Raw genomic sequence first — 18,074 nt, forward strand, 5'->3', positions numbered from 1 at the left:
TTAATGTCAAAATTCTCTTGATAATTTGGTAAATTTTAAGTCAAATCAAAATTATAAAGAAATATGCATAAACTATACAACTGTTGTGTTTGTGAAGCTTTTGTTATTTTTCATTCTCCTTTAGACAGTAAGCAAAAGCTATCTAGATGGTAAACATAATAATTTTTTAAAAAATACCTTAATACAAATTTAAATACCTTTAATTTTACACTTTATTTTCAATCAAATGCAGAGAAGGCCAATTTAAACTATTTTAATTTGCTGAGGAAAGTCATCATTTAGGATTTTTGGTAAAGATTATTTTTTCATAACATAAATATGGAGAAAATATTGGATTATTAATTTTTTGAATAGTTAATAGTATGCATTTTACATGTAGTTGAAATTTTAGAGCTAAGTTCACAATGGAACATAAAACACTGAAGGCTTACTACAATTTAGTACCACATGGTGTGAAGGCATGCAGTATAATGTTCATGTATATACAGTGTACAAGTATCCATTCAAGATTTTGTTTAAACTGTTCAATTAATTGATTACTTTTAAATTTTATTTAGAAGTGATAAGATTGAATGTCCTAAGTGGAAATCTAAAAAGTAGCTTTTAGAAACATTTGAAGCAATAATTTTGACAATGCTGTAAAGAAATTGATCTTAGTAAAATACGAAATATACACTTCTCATGTCATTTGAATGGGGAACTATTTCAATGAAGAAATCCCATCTACCAATGCAAACTGGCATCTTTTTGCAGACTATACTTTTAAAGAGTTGCCTAGAGTAACAAAGGTGTGAAGTGATCTTTGTTTAGGATAACAAAGATGCCATATACTAGAAGATTTACTTGAATCCATGTCATTTTGATTCTGAGAACAGCTTTCTATTCATATTCAATGATTCCAGATATATATTAGGAATCTGGACTGGATTCCTGGCTAGAAGAAAAAGCCCTGGATGCAGTGGGAGACCTTGGCCTTTTAAAGTTAAGGTCTTTCTCAAGTTTCAGTTTGCATAAGGCAACATACAGTGATTAAGACTAGGTATGAAAAGAAGCAAAGAATGGCCTCTTTGATCTACTCCAAAAAAAAAAAAAAAATCAATTTGGGAGGGAAAGATCCTTAGGGTTTCTGGCCAAAACAGAACAATTGCTATTTTACACTCCCTCAGAGTTATTAGGACAGTAAGAACTAGAGTAATTTGGGTTTAAGATATGATCCTTAAGAGAGAAATCAAGTCAGTAAACTCTGATTCTTAACAGCGATAAAAATTTTATTCTTTTGGACAGAACATCCACAGGTAAAGTGTTAATAATCTCTCTAAGAGGAGGGAAAGGACGAAAGTCTCCCACTGCATATAGGCCATATTCAGTCATCCTGATCTACATCTTACTACTGGGCTCAAATGGCTCTGGAAAAGAGTGAGATTAGTGACTTTGCACAGCCTTCTCTCTGTGTCACCTCCTCCGCTCTCCCCTACTAGAAGAGATAGAAAGAATAAATGAAAAAACTTGTAACTATCACTTCAGAAACATTATCACCCCCTACTGTAGAACTTGATAGTTTGTGTGACTGCCAATGAGTCTATGACATTTATTGAGTGCCCTTGTGTGCCCTTTAATGAAGCCCTTAATAAATTGCTGTTGAAGTAGGCTTGGAGCTCTACCTCAACGGGTTTTTTTAAAGACTGGACAATTCTGCATCCCATACTTCAACCCTTCAAAACTATGTGATCTTGGGCAAATCACATCACATCTGTGAGCTTCAGATTCCCATATTTGTAAAATGGCAATATTTTTCCTCTTGTTTATTTCTAAACAAAATGTTCTTGATGATATTTAGTCTATCCTATGGCCATTTGCTAAGTCTAGCATGTATATTTTCGAGTTCTTTCAAGAATTTTAATCAGCAACAACAACAGCATTTTACAAATATCTCATTAGCTCTTTACAACAAGCCTAGGGCATAGGTGTTGGTATTAGTATCCATTTTAACAGATGAGAACCAAGTAGTGTTCAAGTGATCTGATTGCAGTCACACAGCCAATATGTATCTGAAGCTGGATATGAACTCATGTTTTTCAGAGGTCTGATACTATATCCATATCCACCTAGCTGCCTATCATAGTTACTGACAATAATATTTGCTATCATTATCCAAAAATTTGTTCTGAGCATCGATATAAATATTAATATGAAGACTTTGGAAAATCACAGATTGAGGAGTATGTGTACCCTTTCAATAAGAAGGCAATCAATAGGAAAATTCTACTCCTTTCATTACTTATTAGAGTTGCTAAAATTTACTCTTCTACATCATAATTTATGAGAACTGTATCTAAAAAAAGAATATTGGCAAAATATATGCATTATTAAATGTTTGAGCCGAATGAACAGAAGTATGAATATATTTCTGTCTTGTAGTTATTAAACTTGTTGAAAATATTATGGATTATGAAATTCCAGATGAAAAACAACAATAGCCAATGCTTTTTATCATGATGATTTTTTGTTTGTTTGTATTTACCTTTGCCATATTTTGTGTATTGGTAGATGAAGACATGTCACATTTCTTACTTCTTTTGTTCCTCATGATTATCTAAGGGACTTTTTCTCAAAGGTCACAAGTAAAATATAGAGGCAAAGTGATATAATGAATTGAGTGTTGAGAGCGGATAAAAAAACTTGGTTTCAAATTCTTAGTTTCATTACTGGTTCTGACACTACTAGCGATGACACTTTGGATAAATCACTGTGGCCCCTCTGAGTCTAACTTTCCTGATCTATAAAACAAGAGACTGGGCTATCAAAGAAGCATCAAACATATCATCCACTCCTAATATGGTAGAAACAGACAAAAATATGATTGGAAAATAATTAAGAAAATGAATGCAAATATAATAGATGATAGGTATCATTAATATGTGGTTTTCTAAAAGAATATGATTGAAACCTTAAAAAAATAATAACTTATTTATGCACTACTGTAGTCAAAAATATACTGTAAAGATGTGAAAGATAATTTTGGAATAATTTGTATAAAAAGTCTCATGAATATTGAAAGATTTAAAAAAAACAAGTTCATGCTATTCAATTTAAGGGGAAAAAGTAGAAATACATTTATCTAGCTCCAATAAAAGCATAATTTTTAATAACTGCTATGAATTTCTCCTGACAACTAAACTGCTTATTTTTTAAAAGTATAGACATATAAATGAATAAATGTTAACTCTTTATTCTTATTTAATATAAAATAATTTCCTCATTTTTATAATATATCCAATTTTTAAAAGTTTCTACAATAATGCTAATAATTTTTTTTACAAATTTAACAGTTAATTCAGTTCAAATTTTTGTAATACTTATGAGAATAATTTAAAAATAATTGCTAAATTACTGACTTAGCAAAGTGACATCACAGGAAGTAATGATACTGGATCTGCCTTTTTATTGGTATAGAGAAATTCTAATGAGGATTTTTTCTACCAGTACTGATTAGCATTATCTCAACAATTCAATATTAGAGAACTCCTGGGGTTCATAGAGAAGTTTACATAACAGTAAATATGTGTCAGAAGTGGGATTAACACACACATCCTCACTCCAAGGCCAAATTATCTTTCAAATAGAAAACACTGTCACAAGAAGATACCGATATAAAAATGGCTCCTATTCCATAGCAGCTTACACTGAAATTTGAGTAAAATGGATTGCACATCTTTGGATAAATCACATTCAAAAGAATCTAATTTCTAATATGTTATTCATAATGTCTAATATATTTTTAGAAGATGATGAAACTTATCATGTAGGTTATTATACACAAACTTCTGGAGATATTTCAAAAAGTTAATGATCCAGAAGAATAAATGAAAATACCGTAATATTTTTAAAGAGCAAGATGAAAGATTAAAAAGCAAATTCTTGAATTGATTTTTTTAAAGGCCTGGAATTTAAGAACACCTTGAAAGATAAAACTTTGTCAATTTATCCCAGTGCATTTTTTTTAACCACAAGGCAAAAAAAACAGAGATACCAGGATAAACATTTTATTTCAATGGAAAATGATAAAATTTGCTTGTAATTATTTGTACCTAAAGTGAATTTGCAGATAAGAAAATTATAGTAATTAAAAAATTATAACAGGTGATGCTAATATTTCTAACAATCTAATGTTCATCATAAAACAAGAATCCCTTAATCTTTATAAGTTAAGGTTATTACTAAAAGACTCCATCAACAATCTGAAAAACAGTAAAATGTCCAGGTGAAATCATCTTTAGAAGAAAGAGCTCAGAAAAATGTCTAGTAAACTCTAAATGCCATCTCTAGCTCTCTTTCTGTTAAATATTTGAAAAATTTAAATTATGTAGTACACTTGCATGGCCACATTAAGTGATTATGTCATTAAACACATCTTAGGCATCAGAAATAGGACAGGTGCTGACCCCAGAGGAGCTTATATGAAGAAGAAAAGAGACTATGTTGCACCTGCTGATTTATATAATAATTATTAAAGATTACAATAAGCTCCTCCTTAATCCCAAATTTTCATCTTTTAAAGGTCAATATTTTTAAGAAGAATAGTGTAATTGACAGAGAGTTAGCCTGAGAATCAGGAAGACCTTGGTTCAAGTTTTGACTCTAATGATGATTTTTAGAATCCTGAGCAAGTCACGTGAGGTCTGTCAGAATAATTGCAGAGCTAGTTCCGATCCAAATTGTCAGACAAAGAATTTTCTACAAGGAAGTTATAGACCACAGGCATTAAAATATACATTATTTTAATCTTTAAGCAAAGTCTTTTCTATCACTTTAAATATAAAGTTAAATGCAACTTTAGGATTCAACATAGAAAAATCTTATATAATTATATTTAAAATTTAATGCAAGCATAATTTTATGAACTTGAAATATTTATAACTTTCAAAGAAAAAGATAACAAGAATGTATGATGTGTATGTTCTCCATCCAAAGAGAAAGCATTTTGGTCAAAAGGGAACAATTTCTGGTTTTTTGAAAATTTTGATTTATTTTATATTTTTCCCCAGTTACACTCAAAACAATTTAAAAAAAAATTGAGTTTTATGTTTTCTCCTTTATCACTATCCACAACTAAGAAACCTCATGTGAAGTTATGCAAAAATTTCCACAAATATCAAGTTGTGAAAGAAAACATAGATCTCTCACCCAAATGAAAATAAAAACCCTCAAGAAAAATTAAGTTAAAAAAAAAAAAAGAAGTGAGGAAGGGAGAAACAGAGACAGAGAGACAGAGACAGAAACAAGGACAGAGATTCTCTTTTCTTCTAGATAAACATTCTCAATTCCTTTAAATAGTTTTCATATAAAAACAAGAAAAATAGTTGGGGGTGGGGGGGATATAATCTCATATCTAGTTCCTCCCCCCTAGATTTTTTTACATTTTCTCTGCCAAACCTGGCTTTTTCTCCACTATAGTTTTTTTTTTTTTTTTTTTTTTTTTTTTTCCCCTGAGGCTGGGGTTAAGTGACTTGCCCAGGGTCACACAGCTAGGAAGTATTAATTGTCTGAGACCAGATTTGAACTCGGGTCCTCCTGACTTCAGCTGGTGCTCTATCCACTGTACCACCTAGCTAGCTGCCCCCCCCCCCTTTTCTTAATGTTATTTTCCCCTCTCCAGCTTAAATTAAGGGATAAGCATAGAAATGGCCATAGAATTATGATTTGATTTGTAGAGGAAACTCACAAAACTCACAAGTGAGGAAACTCCCTCTTCCCATCCAAGCAGGAAACTTAAGTAACTAAATCATAATGAGTCATCTGGAACATCAGGAGATTGGGTCACTTGCCTAGAGTCCCACAGGCTGAATTGGTTACAAGCCCAGCTGTTTATTCAGTATGCCATGAATTCTCTCAAAGCAAAAATTTAGAGAACCTAAAAAGCCAAACCAAATCTACAAAATTGCTAATTATATCAAATGTTTTTTTGGAAAAAGATAAATTATAAATCCTAAATAAACACACAAAATGAATTATTCAAAAAACTTAAGCTAATAGCATGCAGGGTTTACTTTGAGTTAGCATTGTATTGTAATTAGTTGTGCTGATAGTTTCCTAGACTCCCAATAAAGTAAATGGGCTTGCCAGGTAAAACATATAAATAAATGTGTGTGAGTGTCTGTATGTATGCATGTATGCATTTAAATGGGAGGAGAACAAGTGTACAGAGAATTACTTTTCTTCATTCCTGTCTGATTCTGTGATTCCATTTGAAGTATTCTTGTCAAAGATACTGGAATGGCTTAATATTTCCTTCTTCAGCTCATTTTACAGATGAGAAAGTAAGGTGAATACACTTTAAATAAAGATCCTTTAGCCTCCAAAGTCAGTGCTCTATCTACTATGCCACCTAGCTGTGGGAAATTTGACTTTCAGGTTTATACAATCAACTACAATAACCAATATTATTTTCAGAAGACAAAGCCTATGATTTAAACTGAAAAAAAAATCTCCAAGTTAAATTTCTATTTCTTCAGCTAAGACTATAAACTAACCATGATGGCTAAGATTTTATCGTGAATATTAGACTTTTAAATCCTTGGAGTTAGAAATTGTTTAATTTTCATTGATAATCCATACTGCTTTTTAACTGAGTATAATATGCAGTTTCTTTTTTAAAGTATTTAAACTAACTTTACATGTGAATAACTATAATGAGCTTATAACAAAAGAATGAACATACTATCTATAAGAAGGCTTTAAAGACTATTCTTAGAAGAACAGAAATAGAAGGGACTCTAAGAGCCCAACTTATTTTACAAAGAAGACAGAGAAGGTCCAGGGAAGTCAAGGGACTTGAGGTCCTTTCTCAGAAGAATCAGAAGTAGGTTTTAAATCCAGATCCTCTAAATTGATTCATTGTACTATCTTTCCTATTTTTATGTCTTATAGTAAATGTTATCATTGATAGCCTAATTTCAATACAGTTCATCTATTGTGAACTCCTTAGGTGATATCACAGGTTTGTTGTGAGGAAAATACTTTCAGACTTTAAAACACTATGTAAATTTTAAAAATCAAAATACAGGCCTTCTAGACAGAAGTAAAAATACAACGTTCTTCTTTGCTTATCAAAGTGATATCAACACAATTCTGACCAATAATATTACTTGAACTATGTCATTGCCATAAATTCAAACTTGCATTAGCAGAATAGAATAGCTCTTAACTATTTTAAGAAAATATAGCTGATGCTATGAGGATTTTTTCATTCAAATGGCAGCCAATAAATTTAAAATGTCTAAATTATGCCAAAATTTATTCTAAAAAATGCTGAAAATTTGATTTTAAAGTCCCCAAATTAATTTTACTCCCTTTAGAGGTTCAAAGACTGACAATGGCAATTGCCACTTCATCCCTTTACAAAATTGTAGAGTAAGGGAGGATAAGAAACATAAAAAAATATGTTAATCTCTCAGCATATGCTTTTAAAAATTATTTTATTATATTATGTAATTGTTTTCATAATTGAATTAAAGTTTTAACTTTATTTTAAATTAAAAGTTTTTCCCATTCTCATACTGGTTAAGAAGATACAATATGTAAGAAACTATGTCAGCATTTATTCAAGTTATAAAGAAAAAATAACTTCCTTCAATAAACTTAGAATTTTTAAGAAAGAATAATTACAAGAATATCTATAATGAAAAATAAAATTTGTTAAGTGCCATATGAATCATCTTATTTGATTGAAGGGACCATTTAATACATGAATATTATTTATCCATAAACAAAAGGTGAGAATTAAAAGATAAAGCTATTAAAATGTAATTAACTACTGATCTTGGTTATTTTTCCCAAAATCTTTGACCCCATAGCATAAAAATAAATTTTCCAAGTGGGTTTTGCTATTAGAATCGTTTTGAGTAAATGAGAGGTAGTAAGAATCCATCCAATTTCTGTGTTTTCAGATGGTAGTTTAATTTGAAAAAAAAATCTATTTGCTTTAAGTTTTTTTTTATTAAAATATTAACTCATTTTCTAATAGTAATAGTTAGATTTGTGACTGTCATTATTGTCTTTATTTTTTATTACATCTTTATTGTACTAATGAGACTTGGTGTTAAAAGTTTTGCTTGATTTTTAACATAATTAAACACTTCAAAGATTTATGTTTCCAACATTATGAATATAGCTAATGCAGATTTCATTTTCTCCACTAGGATGGCCTTAGTAGATGATATTCCTAATTTACTATAGATTTACCACTGTATTTACTGTAGTATTATCATTGGAGACTCAACTTTTAATGAAGCAATTCTGCTTTAGATAGAGTAATAGACCTACAGCTAGGGAGATTTGAATTGAAATCCTGTCAGAAATTTATAAGCTATGTGACACTAGGTAAGTCATATAAACTTCTGAATCAATTGTCTTATCTGTAAAGTGAAGGAAATAACAGCACCTACCTCCCAGGGTTGCTGTGAGTATGAAATGAAATAATATTTGTCAAGTGCTTTGCAAAGCTAAACTAGCTATTGGATGCTTGCTCCAAAGGCTTTCCAGTTTAGTAGTACTTGTTTCACTTTGTTCTTTACTGGCACAACCTTAGGGAAATATATCAGTTCGATGGCAAAATAAAATTTGGGAAGAAGTAGAATTTTAGTAAAGAATTTTCTAAATCTTAATACATATCTTAAATTTTCATTTATAATATTAAATAGAGAATATATGTAGAAAAATAACAGATTTACATTTCACAGATAGAGGTTATATTATTTATACACACACACACACACACACACACACACACACACACATACACTCACATACATATAAGAAAAAGGAGAGAAGAGGAAGAGGGAGATTATATAAGATCCAGTTGAGATTATTTGAAATGGCTTCAAAACTTCATGGTCTTTGTAATGTTTATTAAGAGCAACAACATAAAAGTGACAAAACAAATTGCTCTCTCCTATAGTTTGCTAAATTTATTTTGCTTTTGTTATTCTTGGGGCATCAAAGATTCTTAGCATATTTCTGAATGTCTTTAGTAGTACATTTCTGCTTAAAGTGGGTCTATATTGTTGGATAGAATTATGTACTTCATATCTTAAATGATTATTCTTGAAACAATATAGCATTTTAAATTATAGGTATAGATGCTTGGATAGACAAAGGAAGTATTATGGAATACTTAGGCTTTCAAGTAACATACAAGCAATCTTTCTTAATGAATGTGGACATCTGTTTTTGGATAATCCTGATTTGGTTTAAAATCATAAAACTAGTAAAACTCTTAGAAATATATTTTAAAATCCAACTAAGGGCTATATTTCTCATGTACAAAATAATCAGATTTTGTATTATTCTGCTATGTACAAGCAGAAAATTCTTTCAACAGAAGTCAAAGACTTTTTGTCAGATGTTTACCCTTTTAAGTGTGAGGAGAATCATTCGTTGGCAGATTGATATCTTAAAAGAGGATCAAATATAAAAATGTGCTGTTCTTTGCATATAAAAATGTTATTGAGCCACAATTAGTAAGGCATATTTTCTGAGTGTATTTGCAGTAAAGGTGAGAGATTTGTGCTATTTTTTTCACATTCTTGGGTCAAATCCCTTGAGAAAAAGAGACAAATTACCAGTATTAAAGATTCACTGTACAGTATTGAAAAGCAACTTAATTGTCCCCAGGTGACCATCACATTCATGCTCTTGATTTTATCAACATAGCACTTTTCCATCCTCAAGATCTAAAACTAAGTCTTGATCAACATATAGCATCCCATTTTGCAAATACTAGGTATTTAATAAATATTTTTGAATGGATAATCCAATCAAACTGTGTTCATCAATGTGTTCATCACATTAGGAAAAATTTGGATGTACTCAATTTCCTGTTGTGTTACTTTTGAAATAATACTTTATTAAAGTATCTGTATCTAACTTTGATTCAAATTAAATCTAAGGATGTTGTCAAATTTAGAAAGTTTTTATTAGAGAGAACTTAAATATTGTATCTTACATCCATTTTTAATGTTTCTATAGTAACACACTCAATAAATTAAAATAAATTCAACTAAAATATTGTTGTATCTGAAGTAGATATCACAGAGGTATAAAACACCTATATCTCAGACCAAGCTATACTTCCAGATACTTAATATTTTGATTAAGTTAGTTCATCTCTCATATCTCTATATGTATATTCAGATATATACAATCATATTCTTCTATTTGAGTCCTATTCCAATCATAAGATAATAAATTTTAAATTGGAATAGATTTTAGAAACTATAAAGCCTGTACTTTACATTGAGTAAACAGATGCATGGAAGATAAGTGACTTACTTTATATCATATAGGTAATAAATATCAGAAGCAAGACTTGAACCCAGATTCAGGAAAACATGAATTCAAATTTAGCTTAAGACATTGTGTGATCTGGGTACTTAACCCTATTAGGCTCTGGTTCCTCATCTATAGAATGAGCTGGAATAGAAAATAACAAACCATTCCAATATCTTTACCAAGAAAATTGCAAAAGGGGTCATAAAGAATCAAATAACTAAATAACAACAATAAAAGCATTTAAGAAGTATTGTTGAACAAATAAACTGACCAAACTGATCTATATCTATGTTATGAGGATCTTATGTCTATGTCCCTAGAAAAGAGAAGAATTTGAAATACTCATTCATTCTTATAGGCTTGATTTTTAAAAATAAATATATTCAAGATAATTATAACTGAGTTTAAGAACACTGAAGTTAAATAACTTGCCTAATGTCACATAGTTCATTTCAGAACTATGATACTAAAGAGTATGTCCTTTCCCATTGTACAATGCTTACAATTAGAATAGGAAAATGACTGGCTGTAATACATGTGGGAAATTGCACAACACTTCAAAAGTTCCTACATATTTACTATGGTAAAATTCTCTTTAAAATCCATATTTTCCTGATAGTTCAATATGACTGCCAGTCATAGAATATCAAGATCCTAGAATAGTCAAAACTACAAATAACCTAAAGGGCAATGGTATGATTCATAAAAAGTTTAAATATGCTACAGAATATTTTCAATGATTATTTGCTCTTGAAAGTGACTTAAAAACCATTATCAGTAATATGACTGGAAAATAAGGTCATGCAATGTAATGAGGAAAGACAACAGATGGATAGGGCTGTACTGGTATCCTTGAGAATTTAAAAAATAAAGCAAGGGCCTCTAGTACTTTGGGTGAATCATTTATGAAATTTTTTATGACCAGAATATATAAGAATCCCCACGGTATTAAAAGGAATGGAAAAATTGAGACTTATTTTTTCAGTACAGAGATTACCCACACTGCTGAAAGCAGGGATCCATCAAAGTAAGTACAATTACTCTTCATGGTATTAAGGAATTTAGAATAATTCAGATACCTCTCCATAGGAATCTATAACAATAAAATTAGATTTTCAGTAACTTAGTAAATTCAATTTGATGTTATTTAACCTTAATTTTCTTATTTCTATCATATTTATTACAATATTATGGAAACTCTTTGATGTCAAGGACAATCATACTTTTAGGAATATATTCCCAGAGTCCATCCTAGTTCCTAAAACATACTTGATTACTAAATGCTAATTCATTGGTTGATTTTGAAACTAAAGGACTTTTTTGGTATCTTTCTCCCAATAAGATTTTTGGAAAAAAATGTATATATAAATGATTTTTGAAATCCTCTCTGTGTGATGCAAATTCATTTCAAAATTGTTAATGTTGTTGGGATTAAGAAACTACATCTTTTTTAGACAAGTCCAAATATGGTCATAGTAATAAACAAAAGTATTATGAATATTTGATAAGGTTTGTCATTAGTAGTAATAGTAAGTAAAAAGAAAAAAAGGCATTAAGATTGTACATTGGAAATAGTAGCACAATATGGGAGAAAAAATGACTTCTCTACTTAGGAAAGTTTTTAAAGAAGTAATATTTTTAGGATCCCAATTGAATGAAATAAGAGAAAATATTTTCCAGATAATATCATTCTACCCTATTACCTTCACCCCAAGATGTTTTGTTTAGGGAGGCACAGAAGATACAAATAGGAAAAGAAGCCTGAAATTTTCAACTCTATAACCTTTTTGATTTTTAAAAATTATTTTCATTTTGGTAAGTTATCATTCTTGTTTCCTTGGTATAGTAAAAAATCCCTGCTTGAAATGAGAACAATTTTGGTCACTCCAGAAAACAAAAGAACTTTTTAAAAAGCTTAATCTTATTGTACCAGATGCTTTTATTGAAATCTAAATGGGTAATGGCTGAGTCTTGCAGAAGCAAAAGCCATATATAGATTAGAGAGCTAGGAGGGAAGCTTAAAGCTCTATTTATTGCTCTATGCTGATTGAAATCTGTAGCTGAAATGGAGAGATTGAAGTGGCAGGATATGTTAGTATATATTGCTATAAACTTCAGGAGAGAAAAGGAACTATTTTCTGTCAGTTAATCCTTATTTTGAATTTTTATGCATTCATTCTTTATCTTTATGCAACACTTTATGTTTTACATGAGAAAAAAGAACAAGATCTTTCTAGGTATATGACATATACATCCTAGACTTTATAATGGTGAAAAAAGTTCTAATGGACACATATTTGTGCTCATTTCAATACTATTTCTAATATATAACAATTAAGTTTTTCTTTCCTAAAATAAAACAGTTGTTATTTTTTGTAGTCTAAAGAGTTAATGTTTATGAAGACACCTACTTCTGTAAATATGCATTCTAGTATTTATCTTTTTTCTTAAAGTGGGTATAATTCTGTATGTGTTTCAAAAATAAAACAACAAAAACTCCTTACTACTAACATGATTTTCATACTAGACAATTTCATTTTGTTTTTTCAACTATAGTAAATTCCATAAAAGTAATCTTCTATTTTCCACTTTAATTACAGTATCAATACTTCCCCCACTTTCCATGCTGCTCCTTGTGATTTAAACATGAATAGGGAAAAAGATAGTAAATAGTCCCAGTTGAATATACTGACTTTTAAATTATTCTTAAATTTTTATCACACTAATTGAAAGACTTATTAGAGGTATAAGCAGTACCATGGAAAATACCACAATGCATATATATCAAAGAATATGTAATGTATTAAATTCCATGTAAATTAATGTATTGCCATGTAATATTAGAGCAGGGAGACCATTCAGATCATCTAAGCCAATGCCTCAATTTTACATATGAGGAAAGAGAAGCACAGATGGATTAAGTAAATCATCCAGGGTCATGCATCAGGGTAATCTGGGAAACCAGAAGTAGAATACAGTTATTCAGAGTGCATTCTAGTGCTTTGTATGCTACAATTTTTGATTTATCTGAGAATGTGTGTGTGTGCATGTGTGTTTGTGTTTATGTTTATTAGTCTAATGTAAATAACAATTAACTTGGAGTAAGGTGAAATGTTTCAAGGTTTAGCTTTCAACATCTCTAAACAATAAATAAATATAATTTCTTAGTTATCTACTTTAAGTGCTGGGATGCAAAGACAAAAGTGAAAGAATCCCTACTTTTTAGGAATTTACATTCTATCAAAGAAAAAAATATATGTACATATATATATATATACATACACAAAAATATATAAAAGTAAACAAAATAATTTGAGCATACGGGAGGCGTCATTGTCATTAGCAGCTGGAGGTATAAGGAAACTTAAGCTGAGTTTTGAGAGATTGTAAAGATTTTAAGATGTAAAGGTTAAAAAGAAATGAAATTTTGAAATGGAGGAACAGTTTATAAAATTGTATGGAGGTAGAAGATGAAATGTAATATGTGCAGAAGATCAAAAACGTCAGTTTGAGTGAAAAAAGAGTGAATTCTGAAAAATAGGTTGGGGGCATTTTAAAAGTATATTTGTTCCTTAATACAATGCAGCTTTTTAAGCAGAGGAGCAACATGATCAGACTTGTGATTTAGCAATCTTATCTAAAAAGGGAGCGGGCTTGGGAAGACACATAGGAGCTTATTTAATTGCATTGATCAATCAAGCTATAGGCATTTATTTAGTGCCTCTTAGATGCAAAACACTTATACTTTGAGGATGCAAAAAGAAGTTAAATAGTGAATATAGCCATGTATTTTTGTATTTAATTTTTTATTGCTGATCAGTCATTTCTAGTCATATTCAACTCTTTGTGAGTCTATTTGGGATTTTCTTGGCAAAGATGCTAGAATGGTTTGCCACTTCTTTCTCCAGCTCATTTTACAAATGAGGAAAACTTCACACATCTAGTAAATATTTGGAGGTAAGAAGATAGAGAGTTCTGATTGCACACCCAAGTTCTATCTACTGTACCACCTAACTGCCCATATATGTGTACATACAAATACAATTGTATATGCTATTTTCCAAAAAAATCATTGTTCTTCCTTCTAAATTCCTTCAGTTTTTATTGACTTAAGTTTATTTCTTCTATGCTGCTCATTCACCACCCATTTCCTTCCTTACAATCTTATATTTCATTAAATTTTTTTTCATTTTTCTAGACATTCTTATGGGAAATCCCTTCTTTTTTCTGTGTATGTGTGTATTTGCAGTTGTTATAGAGTTAGATTTGCAATAAGTGTAGATACTAATTCTTCATTGATTTATTTATCTTTTAAGCATTACTGAATTGGGACTTTGTGCCAGGGTCAAGAACTATACCTTGCTGTACTTTTGAGTAGGATGGTCTACTCTGCTTAGTCTCACCCTGGAATCCTCTTGATTCTTATTCTGTATTCTACTTTCTTGATCTTAGATATTCTGGAACACTGAAGTTAAAAGAACTGGAGCTTCATAGTCCATGTCTTCATATCAGGATAGAGTTAAGAATCTCAGAAATTTGAGGTCTAGGACATTTTGTTTTGATAGCAAATATATCACTTTTGTGTCATCCTGGTCACTGCTATTCCTTGGGGCTCCTAACATCCCCACTTGGATTTTCTGAATACCCTTAATGTGTCTTAGGAAATCATTCTGCCTTTTTTTTTTTTTTTTTTTTTTTTTTTTTTTGCCTCTGAATATAAAGCCTTGCTACCTATATGGATCTGGTATCTGGTCATGCTGGTATTTAACTTGCTTGATGGGCCAAATTTCCTATTTCCTCAGAATTTTTGAGTGTCTTTTTCAATAATTAAGGAGTTTATTATGACATTTTTGTGTTTTCCCACTGAGTATTATTATTATTCAGTATAATATGAACTTCATACTTTTGCCGGAGAAGGCATATGTTAGCTAGATGATATTCCTGTTCAGGCATCATCATGGTTAGAAGTCAAAGGGAATGCATACCTATACAGTGTATAATATATAAAATTACACAAAAACCAGCAATTGAGAGGAATCAGAAAAGATTTCTTATAGGAATTGCTGTCTGTTTGAACTGTGCTTTGAAGAAAGGTAAAGATTCCAAGAAGTGAAGATAAAGAGAGAGCCCAGACTTGTATAACTTTGGTCAAAAGCTTGGAGACAGAAGAATTTGACATCTATTTAGAGGATGAATTAGAAAGGGAAGATATGTGGCAGATAGACCAAATAAGAAGTAATTGCAACAGTCCTAGTGAGAAGTCATTGGGATCTGTTTTAGGTGGAAACAGTGTGAATAACAAAAAATACAAATATATTATGGAATTAGAAATGGCAAAATTTGGCTATTAATGTGAAGATAGTAAGGTAAAGAATCAAGGATAATTCATGAGCTATGAACCTGAAAAATTGATGGTTTCTAAGAAGAAAATAGGGAATTTTTAGCAGATGGGTTTGAGGAAAAGATGATGACATTTGTTTTTAATTTATTGAATTTAAAATCTACCTGATTCATTCAGTCTGAAATGTCCAATAATTCTAACAATGTTTGCAATGCCAGACCACAGTGCAGGCTGGAGATTAGAACTAGACATATAAATTTGGCAGGTATGTGCATTAGAGGGGTTGATGAGGTTTCCAAAATAGACACTACATAGAGAAAGGATGGTCAGAATCTTTGGGTACAACAACAAGCAGGATTTGAAAGATGGAAAAGGAGTTTGACAAGTCAATTAATTTCCTTAAGCCTCAGTTTCCACATCTGTATAATGGTAATCACATTGCTGTCTAAGGTTGTAATCAATCAAGAAATATTTATTAATAACATGTTATAGATATTGTTTTAAATCCTGAGGAATAATACAACAAAAGTGAAATTGTGTCAGTCCTCAATAAGCTTAAAATATAAGAGGGGAGAGAATATAGTACACATAAAAGTAAACACACCATATATACAAAATGAATATGAAGTAATTTTAAGGGAGATTGCACTAGCAATTGTTGGGTAGGCAGGTGAATTGAGATACTGCTAAAGAAAGTGTCTTGAGAGATAAAGGTGAGAAGGGAATACATTCCAAGTAAAGAAGACAAAGAATATAAAAAAACAAGACTTGGAAGTGCAATTCCCATGTATATGGAACATCAAGTTTACCTCCCCCCACCCCATAAATGTCAGGATGTGAAGATATTTAAATATCAAACAACAGAGTATATATTTGATCCTACAAATAAATGAGAATCTTTGTCTTTTATTTGATTGTAGTGTATATGTTACTAAATAGTTGTAAAGCTCAACATAAATGTGAACTATTATAATTCTACAACTAATAAACATAATTACTATCAGTGTTGCATAGTATAAAAAAATTAACGAAAATTATAATTTAAAAATATCACCAACTTATTTTCCCTGCTTGAAATCTGATATTTATTTGTATTTAAATAATAATTCACTAGCAACATTAAGGGTGGTTTTTAAATTGTTTTCAAAAGATAAAACTTAACAAAAAGTGTGTCCATAATACAAAACTCTCACCTGAAATGTATGCACCACTGAAAAATAATGCTCCACAGACTTATCCCATATTTCTCCAAAATTTATTCAACAAATATCTTTTACACCTAATTATATAAGACAATGTTTTAGCACTGAGAAATATAAAAATAGCTCTTTATTTTAAGGAATAATCTAGTTGAATAGAAAAATTTGTAAGTACATTATACATAAAAGCATTTCAAACAAAATGTACGAAGTTCATAGAGCAGAGAGAAGGAGCTAGCACTTCTAGTTACAGAAATGTAATATTTCTTTTTTTTTTAATTTTTAATTTTTTTAAATTCATTTTTCCAAATTATCCCCTCCCTCCCACTACTCCCTCCCCCCGATGGCAGGCAATCCCATACATTTTACATGTGTTACAATATAACCTAGATACAATATATGTGTGTAAATACCATTTTCTTGTTGCACATTAATTATTAGCTTCCGAAGGTATAAGTAACCTGGGTAGATAGACAGTAGTGCTAACAATTTACATTCGCTTCCCAGTGTTCCTTCTCTGGGTATAGTTATTTCTGTCCATTATTGATCAACTGGAAGTGAGTTGGATCTTCTTTATGTTGAAGATTTCCACTTCCATCAGAATACATCCTCATACAGTATTGTTGTTGAAGTGTACAGTGATCTTCTGGTTCTGCTCATTTCACTCAGCAACAGTTGATTTAAGTCTCTCCAAGCCTCTCTGTATTCCTCTTGCTGGTCATTTCTTACAGAGCAATAATATTCCATAACCTTCATATACCACAATTTACCCAACCATTCTCCAATTGATGGACATCCATTCAACTTCCAGTTTCTAGCTACAACAAAAAGAACTGCCACAAACATTTTGGCACATACAGGTCCCTTTCCACTCTTTAGTAAGAAATGTAATATTTCATGAAAGAGGTAATATTTAAGCTGAACACTGAAGAATGTATAAGATTTTAAAAGGCAAAAAGCTAAGAGTTATCCCATTTTGGATCTAAGAATTTTAGTAATAAAACAAATCAGAAAATTTCTTTATTTGCCCTTACAATTAAATCCTTTTCTTTCTTGCATTTTATAAAAAACAAAATAGCTCACACAAGGAATTGATTTAAATAGCTTGTAATAAAAGAAACCAATTAGTTTATTTTTTTCTGTTTTCAAATGTATTATATTGCATTAAATAATCTTTTAATGACTCAGTTTCTCTTTTTGTAAAT

At 30.4% G+C, this 18,074-nt stretch overlaps 1 protein-coding gene and 1 long non-coding RNA gene across 10 annotated transcripts in view; one reads left to right on the top strand and one right to left on the bottom strand.

Moving 5' to 3' along the window:
* The window catches only part of ADGRB3 (adhesion G protein-coupled receptor B3), a 919,013-nt gene that overhangs the window by 672,900 nt on the left and 228,039 nt on the right, over positions 1-18,074 (bottom strand). The gene's annotated exons all lie outside the window — the stretch shown is intronic.
* LOC141566252 (uncharacterized) overlaps positions 11,189-18,074 on the top strand; it is an 86,571-nt gene continuing 79,685 nt past the window's right edge. The window contains exon 1 of the long non-coding RNA XR_012489257.1: positions 11,189-11,356. This is a non-coding gene — a long non-coding RNA (uncharacterized LOC141566252). The remainder of the gene's footprint in view (positions 11,357-18,074) is intronic.

The sequence above is a fragment of the Sminthopsis crassicaudata genome, chromosome 4, assembly GCF_048593235.1.
Source record: "Sminthopsis crassicaudata isolate SCR6 chromosome 4, ASM4859323v1, whole genome shotgun sequence".
NCBI lineage: Eukaryota > Metazoa > Chordata > Mammalia > Dasyuromorphia > Dasyuridae > Sminthopsis > Sminthopsis crassicaudata.